Source organism: Staurois parvus, unplaced genomic scaffold (assembly GCF_062004578.1).
Source record: "Staurois parvus isolate SC_StPar_1 unplaced genomic scaffold, SC_StPar_1.0 ptg001071l, whole genome shotgun sequence".
Taxonomy (NCBI): Eukaryota; Metazoa; Chordata; class Amphibia; order Anura; family Ranidae; genus Staurois; species Staurois parvus.
Genome location: NW_028318867.1, coordinates 136,178 through 154,212, shown reverse-complemented (window position 1 = coordinate 154,212; position 18,035 = coordinate 136,178). Strand labels below are relative to the sequence as shown.

General features: G+C 40.9%; 1 protein-coding gene across 1 annotated transcript in view; it reads right to left on the bottom strand.

The window, feature by feature from the left end:
- The window catches only part of MDGA1 (MAM domain containing glycosylphosphatidylinositol anchor 1), a 245,798-nt gene that overhangs the window by 160,895 nt on the left and 66,868 nt on the right, over positions 1-18,035 (bottom strand). The window lies entirely within an intron of this gene.

The window sequence follows — 18,035 nt, the reverse complement described above, 5'->3', positions numbered from 1 at the left end:
AGCAGTTCATAAGTATCTATGGAAGAGCAGAAATGCCACCCTAGGTCAGGACTACGATAACCTCCCCATCTCCATAACATGGGGGGAGGTGTTTTGTAGGACAGGCATAAACAGTTCATAAGTATCTATGGAAGAGCAGCAATGCCACCCTAGGTCAGGACTACGATAACCTCCCCATCTCCATAACAAGGGGGGAGGTGTTCTGTAGGACAGGCATAAACAGTTCATAAGTATCTATGGAAGAGCAGCAATGCCACCCTAGGTCAGCACCAGGGGCGGACTAACAATTCGAATACTCGGGCACTGCCCGAGGGCCCAGGGTCAGTAGGGGGCCCCATGAAATGCCCCTGGTACCTTTTTTAGGTGAGCTTTGAGTTTGGGCAAGGACACAGGGGCCCCTTGATCCCCTATTGCCCAGGGGGCCCCATGAGTTGTCAGTCTGCCCCTGGTCAGGACTTCGATAACTTCCCCATCTCCATAACATGGGTTGAGGTGTTCTGCAGGTCAGGCATAAACAGTTCATGACCACCCAGTTAAGCAGAGCAATGAAGGACAGCAGAAATAATAGATCGATGAGCTGGACCAGTGCCGGCCAACATAGTCCAAAGAATATTCAGGAACAGGGATGAGCAGGGCTGCTGTTAGAAACCATGGGGCCCCATACAGCCAAACTGACAGGGCCCCCCTCCCAAAAAAATAAAACACTGTTTACTATACTTCAGTTATGAATAAACACAGCGAGTGATCAGTACTGATCACTCACTGTGTTCATTCAAGAAGGGAAGGGGCTGGTAAATGTGACATATTTACTGGAACCTTCCCCCACTCTCCATCTTGAAGGGTCCTATTGTCCTAGTGCCTGCAGCTGCCGGTGGGAAGGAGAGGAGGGTAGCCGGCAGCACTGTGGGGGTGAAGGGGCCTGGGGCAGCAGGGAAAACATATGGTGCACAAGGAGGGTGATGAGGGGAAATTACTGGAACTGATCCCCTGTATGGCTTTCTCTGCAGCAGCTGAAAGCCAGCGGGAGGGAGAGAAGTCAGCTTTCAGCTGCTGCAGAGAGAGCCATACAGGGGATCGGTTCCAGTGACCGTCCCTCCGCTGTTCCAATCACCCTCCCTGCCTACATCCGATTCCCCTAGCTGCCTGGGCCCCCCTGCTGGCCTGGGCCCCCTACAGGAGGACTGGTGGTACCCCCTTATCCATGGCCCTGGGGATGAGCTCTGGAGGGTTTGGATCCTAGTCTGAACACATTTCAGTGATCCCGCCAGGAAGCCGGCATCTGTACTATGCCAATCCTAAACAGCTGAGGCATTCCCTGCCTCATATACAAAGGTGTGTATATATACAGTGCCTTGAAAAAGTCTTCACACCCCTTTGAAATGCCCCCCATGTTGTCATGTTACAATATATTCCCCCCTCCCCTTCTGAAATGTCCCCCATGTTGTCATGTTACAATGTATTCCCCTCCCCCCTGAAATGTCCCCCATGTTGTCATGTTACGATGTATTCCCCCCCCCCCTGAAATGTCACCCATGTTGTCATGTTACAATGTATTCCCCCCTCCCCCCCTGAAATGTCCCCCATGTTGTCCTGTTACAATGTATCCCCCCCCGTGAAATGCCCCCCATGTTGTCATGTTACAATGTATCCCCCCCCTGAAATGCCCCCCATGTTGTCATGTTATATTGTATTCCCCCCTCCCCCCCTGAAATGTCCCCCGTGTTGTCATGTTACAATGTATTCCCCTCCCCCCTGAAATGTCCCCCATGTTGTCATGTTACAATGTATTCCCCCCCCCCAAAATGTCCCCCATGTTGTCATGTTACAATGTATTGCTCCCCCCCTGAAATGTCCCCCATGTTGTAATGTTACAATGTATTCCCCTCTCCCCCCCTGAAATGCCCCCCATGTTGTCATGTTACAATGTATTCCCCCCTCCCCCCTGAAATGTCCCCCATGTTGTCATGTTACAATGTATTCCCCCCTCCCCCGTGAAATGCCCCTCATGTTGTCATGTTACAATGTATCCCCCCTCCCCCATGAAATGCCCCCCCATGATGTCATGTTACAATGTATTCCCCCCCTCCCCCGTGAAATGTCCCCCATGCTGTCATGTTACAATGTATTCCCCCTCTCCCCCTGAAATGTCCCCCATGTTGTCATGTTACAATGTATTCCCCTCCCCCCTGAAATGTCCCCCATGTTGTCATGTTACAATGTATTCCCCCTCCCCCCTGAAATGCCCCCCATGTTGTCATGTTATAATGTATCCCCCCCTCCCTGAAATGCCCCCCATGTTGTCATGTTACAATGTACCCCCCCATGTTGTCATGTTACAATGTATTTATTGGGATTGGATGTGATGGACCGACACAAAGTGGCACATAATTGTGAAGTGGAAGGAAAATGAGAAAAGGTTTCCAACATTTGTGACCAATAAATCTGTGAAAAGTGTGGCGGCATTTGTATTCGGCCCCCCCGGAGTCAATACTTTGTAGGACCCCCTTTGGCTGCCATTCCAGCTGCAAGTCTTTTTGGGGATGTCTCTTTGCACATCTAGTGAGGGACATTTCTGCCGTTCTTCTTTGCAGAATCCCTCAAGCTGTCAGATTGGATGGAGGGCGTCTGGGAACAGCAATTTTCAGGTCTGGCCACAGATTCTCCATTGGATTTGGGTCTGGACTGTGACTGGGCCATTCTAACACATGAAGATGCTTTGATCGGAACCATTCCATTGTAGCTCTCGCTGGATGTTTCGGGTCGTTGTCCTGCTGGAAGGGGAACCTCCGCCCCGGTCTCAAGTCTTTTGCAGACTCTGACAGGTTTTCTTCTAAGATTGCCTTGTATTTGGCTCCATCCATCTTCCCATCAACTCTGAGCAGCTTCCCTGTCTCTGCTGAAGAAAATCATCCCCACATGATTCTGCCACCACCATGTTTCACGGTGGGGATGGTGTGTTCAGGGGGATGTGCAGTATTAGTTTTCCCTCACACATTTAAGGCCAAAAAGTTAAATTTTGGTCTCCTCTGACCAGAGCCCCTTCTTCCACATGTTTGCTGTGTCCCCCACATGGCTTCTCACAAACTGCAAACGGGACTTCTTATGGCTTTCTTCCAACAATGGCTTTCTTCTTGTTACTCTTCTATAAAGGCCAGATTTGTGGAGTGACGACTAATAGTTGTCCTGTGGACAGATTCTCCCCCCTGAGCTGTGTATCTCTGCAGTTCCTCCAGAGTTCCCATGAGCCTCTTGGCTGCTTCTCTGATGAATGCTCTCCTTGCCTGGCATGTCAGTTTAGGTGGACGGCCATGTCTTGCTAGGTTTGCAGTTGTGCCGTACTCCTTCCATTTTCGGATAATGGATTGAACAGTGCTTCGTGAGATGGTCAAAACGTGGGATATTTTTTTAAAACCTAACCCTTTAACTGCTTTAAACTTCTCCACAACTTTATCCCTGACCTGTCTGGTGTGTTCCTTGGCCTTCATGATGCTGTTTGTTCACTAATGTTCTCTAAAAAACTTCTGAGGGCTTCATAGAACAGCTGCCTTTATACTGAGATCACATGACGCACAGGGGGACTCTATTTACTAATTAGGTGACTTCTGAAGGCAATTGATTCCACTAGATTTTAGTTAGGGGTATCAGAGTAAAGAAGGCTGAATACAACTGCATGCCACACTTTTCAAATATTTATTTGTAAAAAAATTGGAAAACCATTTATCATTTTCCTTCCATTTCGCAATTATGTGCCACTTTGTGTTGGTCTATCACATCAAATCCCAATAAAATACATTTACGCTTTTGGTTGTAACATGGAAAAATGTGGAAAATTTCAAAGGGTATGAATACTTTTTCAAGGCTGTGGCTGTGGGGTGGGGAATGCCTTGGCTGTTTATTCACGACAAATCTTAGGCTGAGCAGTCAGACAAAAGTCAGAGACAGACAGCTCTCTATCCAAAACATGGGCAAACAGACAACTTGTTAGTCAGGACACAGGCGTGAATTTCTCACCTACCTATGAAGTCCACTAATGGGGTCAGGTGTGCACAGCAGAAACCTGAATAACGACCAGCAGAAGGCTGGAAACAATGTAACATAAGACATCAGCACAAAAAATGGAAACTGAAGTGCCACACCACTGCTAAGAGGTCCAGACACAACTTTATTCCAATAAAAGTCAGGGGGACAATCCAAAAGTAATCAACGTGTTTTGGGGGTCAACGAATGCCCCTTCATCAGGGATAGAAAAAAACATAAGGACATCTCCATGTCAATCCCATATCAATAATATATCCCCTCCTACGGGTCATATTTAAAACCAAATACCCGAAAGCCAAGATATTGGAAGTATAAAAAATAGTTTTAGGTAGCATTAAATGGATAATCAATATACAAAAACCTCAAAGAAACGTGAGAACATGAAGTGCCACACAACAGCTAAGAGGACCATATTCCAATAAAAGTCAGAGACCATCTAAAAAGTAACCAATGTGTCTAGGGGGTCCAAGAGTGCCCCTCTAGAAAAAACATAAGGCCATCGCCATATCAATCCTATATAAACACAATATCCCCTCCTACGGGTCATATTTAAAACGATAAAACCAATAGCCAACAGTATTGGAGGCGTAAACATTAAGGTAGCATTGAATAGATAATCAATATTCAAAAACCTCAGACAAATAAGAGATTGTTAAAAAATAAACCACACTAATTCAATTCATCAATTGGGCAAAAAAAAAATAAAAAAATAATAATATTAATAATAATATTAATTTAATAACATAATAATAACAACATTATAACATAATAAGAATATATAACATTGTTATTAGCAATTGGGCAAAAGCCCCAATAATAATAATAATAATTATTATTGTTATTATTATTAATAATAATATTGTTGTTGTTGTTGGTACTGATATTATTATTATGGTTATCAATTGGGGGAAAAAGACATAATAATAATAATAATAATAATAATAATAATAATAATAATAATAATAACAATAATAATACAATGATACCAATAATAAAATAATACTCATCAATACCAAAATTATGATTACTATCAATTGGGCAAAACAACAACAACAATAACAACAACAACAATAATAATATTAACAGTACTATTAACAACAACAGTTTTTTTAAATTATTATTATTATTATTATTGTTTTCATTAGCATTGCTATTAATATTATTATTATTATTGTTATTTTTGCCCAATTAATAAGATTAATTATAATAATAATAATAATAATAATCAGTAGGGCAAAGTAATAAGAATAATATTAATCATAATCAGTTTGGCAAAATAATAATAATCATAATAATAATATTAATCATAATAATAGTTACATAGTTAGTCTGGCCGAAAAAAGACAAAAGTCCATCCAGTTCAACCATAATAATCATATACAGTACAAAAGAATATGTAAGCGAGCGCTAATTAAAAATAGACATAAATAACTATAAATAATTATAAAGGTGTAAATAATTATTTAAGTAGCTGCTGGCACTCAGGTAACGGTCCCAATGTACACGTATGAGCTGCACTTTTTATTCACAAAATAATAATAATCAGTTGGGCAAAATAATCCTATTAATAATCCTATTAATAATCCTAATAATAATCATAATTATTATGATTATTATGATGATGATTATGATTATGATTTTTATTGATTATTATGATTATTATGAAGATTATTATGATTATTATTGTTGTTATTATAACAACAAAAGTAATTAATATTATTATGATGATTATTATTGATTATTATGATTATTATTTTTGTTGTTATTATAACAACAAAAGCAATTATTATTATGATGATTATTATTGATTATTATGATGATTATTATTGATTATTATGATTATGATTATTATGATGAATATTACGGTGATTATTATGATTATTATTGTTATTATAACAACAAAAGTAATAATAATAATTATTATTATTATTATGATTTCTTATTATTATAATAACAACAAAAGCAATTATTATTATGATGATTATTATTGATTATTATGATGATTATTATTGATTATTATGATTATGATTATTATGATGAATATTACGGTGATTATTATGATTATTATTGTTATTATAACAACAAAAGTAATAATAATAATAATAATTATTATTATTATTATGATTTCTTATTATTATAACAACATAAGCAATTATTATTATGATGATTATTATTGATTATTATGATTATGATTATTACTATGATTATTATGATTATTATTGTTATTATAACAACAAAAGTAATTATTATTATTATGATGATGATTATTATTATTATTATTATTATTATTATTAATAATCATAATATTAATTACTTTTGTTGTTATTATAATAATAAGAAATAATAATATTAATTACTTTTGTTGTTGTTATTATAATAATCAGAAATCATCAGAGGTAGAGAGCACATGAACTTATAAGCCCAAAAGATTTCTGATTTTTGTACACACATCGAACAGATATGATAAAGCGATTTCAATGGAATATTTACCAGACCAAAAGGAAGCGAATATGAAAAGTTTATTGTTTGGGTCTTCATGCCTTTTAAGTTTAACCACAAATCCTCCGCAATTATCTCCTGATTTGATTCCCGGCCTCCGGCAATTACCGTTTATGACGGTAGCTAAAAACAATTTGCTGCAACTTGTGTTGGCGATTTCTTGCAGCGACTAATAGCCACAAGAAGATCGCTCATATGACACAATGGAAAGAAATAAAAAGTTGTCACAAAACATATTAATCATGGAGTCAGGCCCTGCGGGGTGTGACCTCTGACCCGTGCGCCGTGCCACCGCGCTCCAGTATTTTGTGTCTGCCGATAACCCGCCGCTCGGAGTAATAGGCCCCTGTCAAGCGACGTGGGATATATTTTTTCATTTCCCCGTGGCTGCACAGATCGGCCGCTAAGTACAAGTGACAGTTTAATGGGGACTGGTTAATAAGACACTTCATTATACACTCTGACTTTTTTTTTTTTACTGATCCTCCGCGGTTTCATCCCGAATAGAGCGCAGGGAGGCGGGGGAGGGGAGGGCAGAGGGGAAGATTAGATTGATTGAGACAGACGGATCGACTTCAGCAATATGCTCAATTCACTTGTCTTCCTCCACTCCCGTCTCCAGGGAGGAAGAAGGCACCGAGTGTCGCTCAATACGTAGGCCTGCGTTTCAGAAACCCGGAACGTTCGGCTTTTCGGCAGATAAGATGACAAGACCTGAAAATCGCTGCCATTTCAATTAAAATAAATCTAATTTTTACAAAATTTAGATCGGCAAAAACTGGCGAACGTTACAAATTGTGTGTAAGAAGTCTAACAAGCATACTATAATCATCCTTTAGTTGGATGAGGGATTTTTTTGAGGTGCCAAAAATACGAATTGTTACATTAGATACCTCCCAATATTTATTACATTGCATATACACAAAAAAAAAATAGTAGTCCTCATATTTCCAGAAGATGGTCCATAAGAAATCATGGCGATGCCAACCGCCTCATCACCACCTAATATAACTATATGGTAAAGGCAGAAAAAGTACTGAGAGATATTGTGTCAAAAAATCTGTATGGTGGCCAACTGGTCTCTACGCGTTTCGTTCTTTACTTCTTCAGGAGGAATGTTGGTATTTCAAATGATGGCCGGTGCTTGGTTTCAGCACTACACCCACTGGAATCCAATGGATCCCCCCCCCCTCCCGTGCGGGACTCCTGGGAAGGGGAGTTCAAGACCCATATTCTGCCATCATTTTAAAACCCAATATTCCTGTAGAAGAAGCAAAGAACGAAATGCATGAAGAAGCAAACAGTGAAAAGTGTAGAGACTGATTGTGCCACAATACATAAAAAAAAGTACTTGCACTAATTTTCTGATTCATTTCATGTCACCAAATCCCCAAGTATGGTGTCACGATCAGCGGTTAGGCTCGAAGACCAGTTGCTATAGCAGTGGAAAGGCTCACACCGAACCTCTGACATATGATGGCACAGTTGGTCTTAACGTGTTGGCTTTTTGTTGGCATGGGATTCATTTCAGCACTACACCCTTTGTGGGACCACTGGGAGGAAGAGGCCATTGTTTTAAATACCAAACTCAGGGAAATGCATTTAGACTGCTTGTGCCACCATACTTAGAAACAATCAGGGGTCAGGCTTTAAGACCAGTTGCTATAGCGGTGGGAAGGCTCACACTGAACCCAGCAGGATAGGTACACGGGCAGGTCACCATGGTGGAGTAGGATCACCTGAGGTGCGGAGTCTAAGTACTAACTGGTGTTCACCAGAGCTCCTGATGGTGGAGATGGATTTTTCTATGTGTTAGCACCAGGTCGCGGTCCTCAGAATCACCCCACCAGGAGGTGAGCAAGAGCAGGTCCAGTTGCGTATTAAGCAGGTAAGGATCAAATGGAAGCGTGGTCAGTAAACAAGCCAAGGTCGGTAATGAGCAGTCGCAGGTTGGGATCAGGCATAAACGTAGTCGAGAACAAGCCAAGCTCGGTAACGAGCAGTCGCAGGTTGGGATCAGGCAGAAGCGTGGTTGAGAACAAGCCAAGGTCGGTAATGAACAGTTGCAGGTTGGGATCAGGCATAAACGTAGTCGAGAACAAGCCAAGGTCGGTAATGAGCAGTCGCAGGTTGGGATCAGGAAGAAGCGTAGCTGAGAACAAGCCAAGGTCGGTAATGAGCAGTCGCAGGTTGGGATCAGGAAGAAGCGTAGCTGAGAACAAGCCAAGGTCAGTAAGGAGCAGTCGCAGGTTGGGATCAGGCAGAAGCGTAGTCGAGAACAAGCCAAGGTCGGTAAGGAGCAGTCGCAGGTTGGGATCAGGCAGAAGCGTAGTCGAGAACAAGCCAAGGTCGGTAATGAGCAGTCGCAGGTTGGGGTCAGGCAGAAGCGTACTCGAGAACAAGCCAAGGTCGGTAATGAGCAGTCGCAGGTTGGGATCAGGCAGAAGCGTAGTCAAAAACAAGCCAAGGTCGGTAATGAGCAGTCGCGGTTTGGGATCAGGCAGAAGCGTAGTCGAGAACAAGCCAAGGTCGGTAATGAGCAGTCGCAGGTTGGGATCAGGCAGAAGCGTAGTCGAGAACAAGCCAAGGTCGGTAATGAGCAGTCGCAGTTTGGGATCAGGCAGAAGTGTAGTCGAGAACAAGCCAAGGTCGGTAATGAGCAGTCGCAGGTTGGGATCAGGCAGAAGCGTAGTCGAGAACAAGCCAAGGGTCAACAATGAGTGGTAGCAAAATATGGATGAGGGAAGAGAAGGCAAGGAGCACAATACTGGCTGGAAGGCACAATAATCTGGCAAGTGCAGAGACATGGCCTTTATCAGGAAGTTCATGGGAGGAGCAAGGGGTTCAAGGTTCATGACAAACAAGGTCAAGGAAGGATCATCCAAATAATTGTCAAGTGAGCAGTCCAGCATTTTAGGTGGCTCAGCAAGAAGAAACATTGCCACTCACTGCAGAAGGCCATGGTTCGGACCCAGGCTCTGACATATGATGGCACAGTTGGTCTTAACGTGTTCGCCTTTCGTTGGCATGTGATTCATTTCAGCACTGCACCCCTTGTGGGACCACTGGGAGGAAGAGGCCATTGTTTTTAATACCAAATGCGGGGAAATGCGTTTAGACTGATTGTACCACCATACATAGAAACAGTATTGCAATTCATTTTTGATAAATATCACATAGCAAAATCTCTGTATACGGCGGCCCATTGGTCTCTACGCGTTTCACTGTTTGCTTCTTCTGGGGAACAAGAAGAAATATTGATATCTAAAATGAAGGCATGTGATTAGTTTCAGCACTACACCCACTGGAAACCAATGTATCTATCCCCCTGTGACCAATTGTTCCACCACTCATAGAAAAATTGAGACCAATTGTGCCACCATACATAGAAAAAAGTGCTTTCACTCATTTCTGAATAATTTCATGTAGCAGAATCTCCAGGGCAGCACAATGGTTAGCACTTCCACCTAACAGCACTAGGGTCATTGGTTAAAATCCCAACCGTGGCACCACCTGCCTGGAGTTTGCATGTTCTCCCTGTGCCTGTGTGAGTTTCCTCTGGGTACTCCGGTTTTCTCCAACATTCGAAAGACATGCTGGTAGGTTAATTGGCTCCTGTCTAACATAGCTCTAGTATGTGTATGTATGAACGTGAGTTAGGGACCTTAGACTGCACTTCTTGAAGGATAGGGACTGATGCGAATGTGCAATATGTGTGTGTGTATATATAGCAATGCGTAAATTGACAATGCCTGTAATACATAAAAAATAAATAAGTATGGTGGCACAGCTGGTCTCAACATATTTCACTGTTAGCATCTTCGGGAGAACAAGAGGCAATATCAGCATTTAAAACGATGGTATGTGACTCATTTCAGCACTTCATCCCTTGTGGGACCACCAGGAGGAGGAGGGTATTGTTTTAAATACCAATATTGCTTCTAGTTACATAGATACATAGTTAGTCTGGCTGAAAAAAGACAAAAGTCCATCCAGTTCAACCATTAAAAAAAAAAAGTTATAATCCTACACCCACAGTTGATCCAGAGGAAGTCAAAAACACCCAGCAAAGCACGATCCAATTTGCTCCTGCTGGGAAAAAATTCCTTCCTGATCCCCCGAGAGGCAATCGGATATTCCCTGGATCAACTTTCCCTATAAATGTTATATCCAGTTATATTCTGTGTATCCAAGAAAGAATCCAGGACTTTCCTACAGCAATCCACTGAGCTGGCCACAACCAACTCTGGAGGGAGTCTATTCCACATTCTCACAGCTCTTACTGTGAAGAAACCTTTCCGTGTCTGGAGATTACATTTCTTTTCCTCCAGATGTAAAGAGCGCCCCCTTGTCCTCTGTGATGACCTCAGAGGGAATAACTACACCGAGTTCACTATATGAACCACTGATGTATTTATACATGGAGATCATCTCCCCCCCTTATGTATTATACATGGAGATCATCTCCCCCCCCCTTATGTATTATACATGGAGATCATATCCCCCCTTATGTATTATACATGGAGATCATATCCCCCCTTATGTATTATACATGGTGATCATATCCCCCCTTATGTATTATACATGGAGATCATCACCCCCCCCTTATGTATTATACATGGAGATCATATCCCCCCTTATGTATTATACATGGGGATCATATCCCCCCTTATGTATTATACATGGAGATCATATCCCCCTTATGTATTATACATGGAGATCATATCCCTCTTATGTATTATACATGGAGATCATATCCCCCCTTATGTATTATACATGGAGATCATATCCCCCTTATGTATTATACATGGAGATCATATCCCCCCCTTATGTATTATACATGGAGATCATATCCCCCCTTATGTATTATACATGGAGATCATATCCCCCCTTATGTATTATACATGGAGATCATATCCCCCCTTATGTATTATACATGGAGATCATATCCCCCTTATGTATTATACATGGAGATCATATCCCCCCTTATGTATTATACATGGAGATCATATCCCCCCTTATGTATTATACATGGAGATCATATCCCCCCTTATGTGTTATACATGGAGATCATATCCCCCCTTATGTATTATACATGGAGATCATATCCCCCCTTATGTATTATACATGGAGATCATATCCCCCCTTATGTATTATACATGGAGATCATATCCCCCCCCTTATGTATTATACATGGAGATCATATCCCCCCTTATGTATTATACATGGAGATCATATCCCCCTTATGTATTATACATGTTGATCATATCCCCCCTTATGTATTATACATGGAGATCATATCCCCCCTTATGTATTATACATGGAGATCATATCTCCCCCTTATGTATTATAAATGGAGATCATATCCCCCTTATGTATTATACATGGAGATCATATCCCCCCTTATGTTTTATACATGGAGATCATATCCTCCCTTATGTATTATACATGGTGATCATATCCCCCCTTATGTATTATACATGGAGATCATATCCCCCCTTATGTATTATACATGGAGATCATATCCCCCCTTATGTATTATACATGGCGATCATATCCCCCCTTATGTATTATACATGGAGATCATATCCCCCCTTATGTATTATACATGGAGATCATATCCCCCTTATGTATTATACATGGAGATCATATCCCCCCTTATGTATTATACATGGAGATCATATCCCCCCTTATGTATTATACATGGAGATCATATCCCCCCCTTATGTATTATACATTTATCAACATCAAACCTCATTTGCTACATAGTTGCCCAATTACACAGAGCAATGAGGTCAGCTCAGTTGTTGAGGAACTGCAAGTCCCATGAGGCCTTGCAAGACTCTGACTGCCACAGGCAAGACTCCCAGAGGCAGAGGCATGATGTGACTTGTAGTACTTCAACAGCTGGAGGGCCATAGTTCAGAGACTAAGTAATCAATTTACAAAAAATGGTGTATAAGCCATGTAATGAAAACTACGAAGCATTTTAGGTAACAATTTGAGTGGTTCGTATTTTTGGCCCCACAAAGTCCTTTCATCCAACTGAAGGATATTCTATATTATGTGATTTATGTCGGGATGCAGAGCCCAGTGGCCACCAACCACACCAATAAATTTTAAAGAAAAGAAAACAACGGGGATCGCGATCGCAATTTTCAGAATTGCAATATCGTAAATCGTAAAAGAAAATGAGTAAAGCCTGCAAACCAGACCCGTGATTTGTGATCGCCACATTCACCCAAACTCAATTAGAGTGTGAAAAGGGGTAATGAAACCTTTGGCAGCTGCTACCGATTTTTGTTTTTTTTTTGAATGCCGATAGCTTTATCCGTCCTATTTACCGTTGAGGAAATGTAGGACACAACTACCCATATGGAAGAAAAATATATTTGAAATACTACAATTTTGGCCATATTCAATATATTTCAATAAATAAATATATATATATATATATTTATATTTATTTATTTAATGAAATATATCGATTATGGCGAAAATTGTAGTATTTCAAATAGATTTTTATATATATATATATATATATATATACTGCATGTTTAAATGTGTTTTTATTACAAAATATATTTATATATACTATATATAGTACACTATATATACTCGCCTGCTCGCCAATGTCAAATGGAAAATAATGTTGGGGGCGAGTGTGCCCCCCAGGGCCGTCTTGCTGAGCAGGCTCGGAGTTCAGGCCGGATCTGTCACTGGCACTGGGAGCCGTCAGACTGCTCAATAGCTGAGCGCAGTGAAAGCAAAGGAAGGAGTGTGTGCTGTGCTCTCTGCCTCCCCCTAGAGTGCAGTACCTGGCTCTGCGAGTGAACAACGAAGTACTGCAACTTTTTATAGGGTGTGTGTTTGTGTGTGTATATTTGTGTGTGTACATGTGTGTGTATTTGTATGTGTGTGTGTATGTACATGTATCTGTGTGTGTGTGTGTGTGTGTGTGTGTGTGTGTGTGTGTGTGTGTGTGTGTGTGTGTCTGTGTATGCATGTACATGTGTCTGTGTGTATGTACATGTATGTGTGTGTACATGTGTCTGTGTGTGCGTGTACATGTGTCTGTGTGTGTGTGTGTGTATACATGTGTCTGTGTGTGTGTGCATGTACATGTGTGTGTGTGTTTGTGTGTATGTACGTACATGTGTCTGTGTGTACATGTGTCTGTGTATGTATGTACATGTGCCTATGTATGTATGTACATGTGTCTGTGTGTATGTACATGTGTCTGTGTGTATGTACATGTATGCATGTCTATACGTGTCTGTGTGTGTATACATGTGTCTGTGTACATGTGTCTCTGTGCATGTGTGTACATGTTTCTGTGTGTGTATGTGTGTGTGTGTGTATGTACATGTCTGTGTGTGTGTACAGGTGTCTGTTTGTGTGTGTATGTACATGTGTCTGTATGTAAACCTACATGTATGGCTGGTTTGGTCAGGTTCAGGGTTATGTGGTTATTGTGGGTGGTAGAGTATGGGGAATTTCAGGTTGGATAGTAGGTAGGATATGCTTAGTAGAGTAATGGTTTTGTGAGTGAAAGATTATGGGGGGGGGTTATGGTTGTATGCGGTGCATGGTCTAAGTATGATGGAGTGTTTAGGGGGACATTGGAGGCCCTGATGTAATGCGGGGGGACTCTGGGGATCCTGATGTAATGTGCGTAACATTAAACAGTGTAATTTCATTAAATAATTTACAAGGGCGTGTTTAGGGGGGAATTAGGGGAATAGCAGGGTAGGGGTTGGGTGGGGCAACTGGTGGCAAGTAACTCTTAAGGCCTGGCTAGTAGCTCAGGACTTTAAATTTTAAGCCCCGCTAACCCTTCATGACCAGAGCATTATTTGATATTCAGCACTGCGTTACTTTAACTGGTAACTTCTCAGTCAACACTGTACCCAAATTAAATTTATATAATTTTGTTTTCACACAAACAGAGCTTTCTTTTAGCGGTATTTGAATACCACTGAGTTTTTTTATTTTTGTATTATATGAACCCAAAAAAAAAAGGGAGAAGATTTTGGAAAAAAAATATTTTCTCCGTTCTGTTATACTGTAATGGCGGTCATCGGCAACTTATAGTTTGACTTTGATAGGGTGGCGGGCAATCTGGCACTAACAGACACTATCAGGGAGGGTAGCTAACTGACACTGATGTCGCTAGTGACACTAATACTGTGATCTGTAATAATACTGTACATTGACACTGTACTAATGACACTGGCCAGGAAGGGGTTAACATCTAGGATCAATCAGGGGGTTAACTGTGTGCCTAACAAGTGTAATGTGTGTAATATGTGCTGCTTTTATTTTCTGATCTGGCTGTTTTTTTTTCCTGCTTTGCTGGGAGAAGAAATAGCCAGATCCCTGTTCCTATGCACACAGAGTTCTGTGTTTTTCATAAAACATTGTCATTGGACACAGCTGATTTCAGCCAAAATCACTGGTTGAAATCCGCTACCAAACTCATTCTGTGTCCAATCACAGCACAGGTCGGCAGGGGGCACGCACCCCGAACCCGGAAGACAGGCGGTGATGTACAGGTACATTGTCTGGCCTGTCTGTACTGCTTGCCTGCTGTAAAAATACTCTGGGCGGGTAGCAAAATGTTAAAAACCATATTCACCCTTCTAAATCATGTCAATAACCACCCCTTAAACTCTACTCTGCAAAATTATAATGGAACAGCAATGGGGGCTACAAGAAGCCCCCCAAAAAAGAAAAGAGCTTGATCAAAAAACAGCAGATATTTGCCAGGAAATATTCATACACATGCAATTTCAGTCTGGGGGTGATGCAATTGAGCTTCCAGCAATATACAACTACATGTATATGCATCGCTCAGGAAGAAGGCCTACTTACTTGACACTACTTATATGTGCTATGCGGTCATACAGGAGTTCATAAATCAATGCAAAGAACAACTGCAGTAATGCTTAGCAACTAATCAGAATTAATTCCTGTGAAGTTGGAACAGCTTAAAGCCAGTTATATTTGATGGCAAAGGATTACTACTCTTTGAAATTTGACCCTTTGCTATATTAAGTGGACCTAAAAATATTTCTTCTCATAGAAAAAAGTAGGGTTTTATTTAATCCTACTTTGAATAATTTTTTGAATTGTGAATCAAATTTTAATCCAGTACAAACCACAAAGTTATCCTTCTAAATCACGTCAATCAACACCCTATAGACCAGGGTTGGCTAACCTGTGGCTCTCCAGCTGTTGTGGAACTACATTTCCCATGAGGCATTGCAAAGATGGGAAGTTACTGACTTGCAGAGGCATGATGGAACTTGTAGTCCTGCAGCAGCTGGAGAGCCGCAGGTTGGCCACCCCTGCTATAGACTCTACTCTGCAAAATGATAAGGGAACGGCAATGGGGTCTACGAGCAGCCCCACAAAAAATTAAAAAAAGAGCTTCCTCATAAAACAACAGCTATCCGCCAGTTATTATTCGTACACAAGCTATTTCACTCTTTGTCATATAAAAATAAAATACAGAAATGTGGATAAGTATAAAAAAAATAACAGCATTATCGTCCCAACTTTACAGCAAACACTCATGAAATGCTTTATAGAACAATGTAAGACTTTGGTGACACGCAGGTGTACATATCTAACTCATGTACACGCATACTGCATACAATCATCCGTAAATTACAGTAATGATAGCATTCAATGTGGCAGGAAAAACATACAAATAAAACAGATAATACAGATAATAAGACAGATAAAATCATATAACATATATGGAAATAAATACATGGAGACATTCAAGCACAAACACGCACACACTGGCACTAACATTTTTAAATGAAGAAACAATTTTGTGCCTATTTAAAGGGATCTTGTCAAGTTTAAAAGAAATCCTAAAGCCAGTCCCAGCCAAAAGAAGAAATATTACACTTGCTTCTCTCTCTCTACATCATTTGACACTTCCAGGAGTGTCAGATGCCTATGTCTCCCTGTGTGTTTGTCTTCAGACCCGAACATGACTGCTGAATCCTGTTGTAATGTAGGGGGTTAGAGGACTGAACTACAGGGTGCAGTTGGGGACACAGACATCCGACACTCCTGGAAGTGTCAAATGCCAAAGAGAGAGGGTTGAGTATAATACATCTTCTATTGCAAAGAACTGGATTTAGGATTTTTTCATCTTGGCAGGGTCACTTTACGGCCTCATGGAAATGGAAACTTTGAGGCATTTGATGTAAACTGCAAGCGTATTTACACATCTGGGAGGGACAACTGCAGGGTATGGCTGCCGATAGCAATAAATGGCTGTACGCTGGCTGTACACAGGTGTATGCATAAACCTGTACACGGGCGTACATCTGTGGACCCTCAAAAGTCACATTCAGGGATGTATGCCTGTGTTCATGGGTGAGTTATACTTGGTTACAAAGGGTTGCTGCTCTTTGAATTCTGATGTTTTCCCATATTAATTGAGACTAAATATAGACTTGCTCTTACGGTAATAAAATTACGGAAATTAGATCTTTATTTTAAATTATTTTCAACCAAATTAAAGCGGTTGTTAACCTCTGTAATGAAAAATGAACAAAGCATATTCTATATGTGTGTGCTTGCCTGTATCCAAAGCACCTATTGTAATTTCTGTCTGCTCTCTCCTTCCTCTGCTATTTACATGACTCACTTCTGGCAGTCTATGCTGACAGCAGGCAATCCCAGGAGATGGCCTGACCGCTCCTTCAGCGCACAGCAGGTGATTGACAGCCTCAGCTGTACATGTTTCCATATGCACTTGTGTAGAGGAGTGTGTGTCCATTCCCTCCTCCCAGGTCTGTGATTACACTCAGCTCTCTGCTCCGTGCTGTTCATGCTGTGGCATCAGATCCCCACCCCCTGCCTTCTTAGAAATGCTGAATAAAAGCAGGAATTTAATTGGATGTAGAGAAGATAGGGCTACAGATAAACAGGTACAACGTATGTAGGAAGATTTATTTAATCTCTGTGTATCACCTGAGGCTGATCACTTTACTGGGTATATGTAAGGGTTTACAACCACTTTAATCTTCATACAGTACATTATAATCAGACAGTTAACACTCTATAGACTACACTCTCTGAGATGATAATGAAATGGCAACGGGGTCTATGAACTGCCCAAAGGAAAAAAGAAAAGAGCTTGATCATAAAATACCTTGGTGAGATGATAACGGAATGGCAAGGGGGTCTACAAGCAGCACAAAAGAAAAGAGATTGAACATAAAATACTGGTAGGATGATAATGAAACAGAAAAGGGGTCTACCAGCAGCTCAAAAGAAAAAAGAAAAGAGATTGATCGTAAAAAACCTGTGAGATGATAATGGAATGGCAAAGGAGTCTACAGGCAGTCCAAAATAAAATAGAGAAAAGATATTGATTGTAAAATACCTGTGAAATGATAATGGAACAGCAAGGGGGTCTACAAGCAGCCCAAAAGAAAAAAAGGAAAGAGATTGATCGTAAAATACCTGTG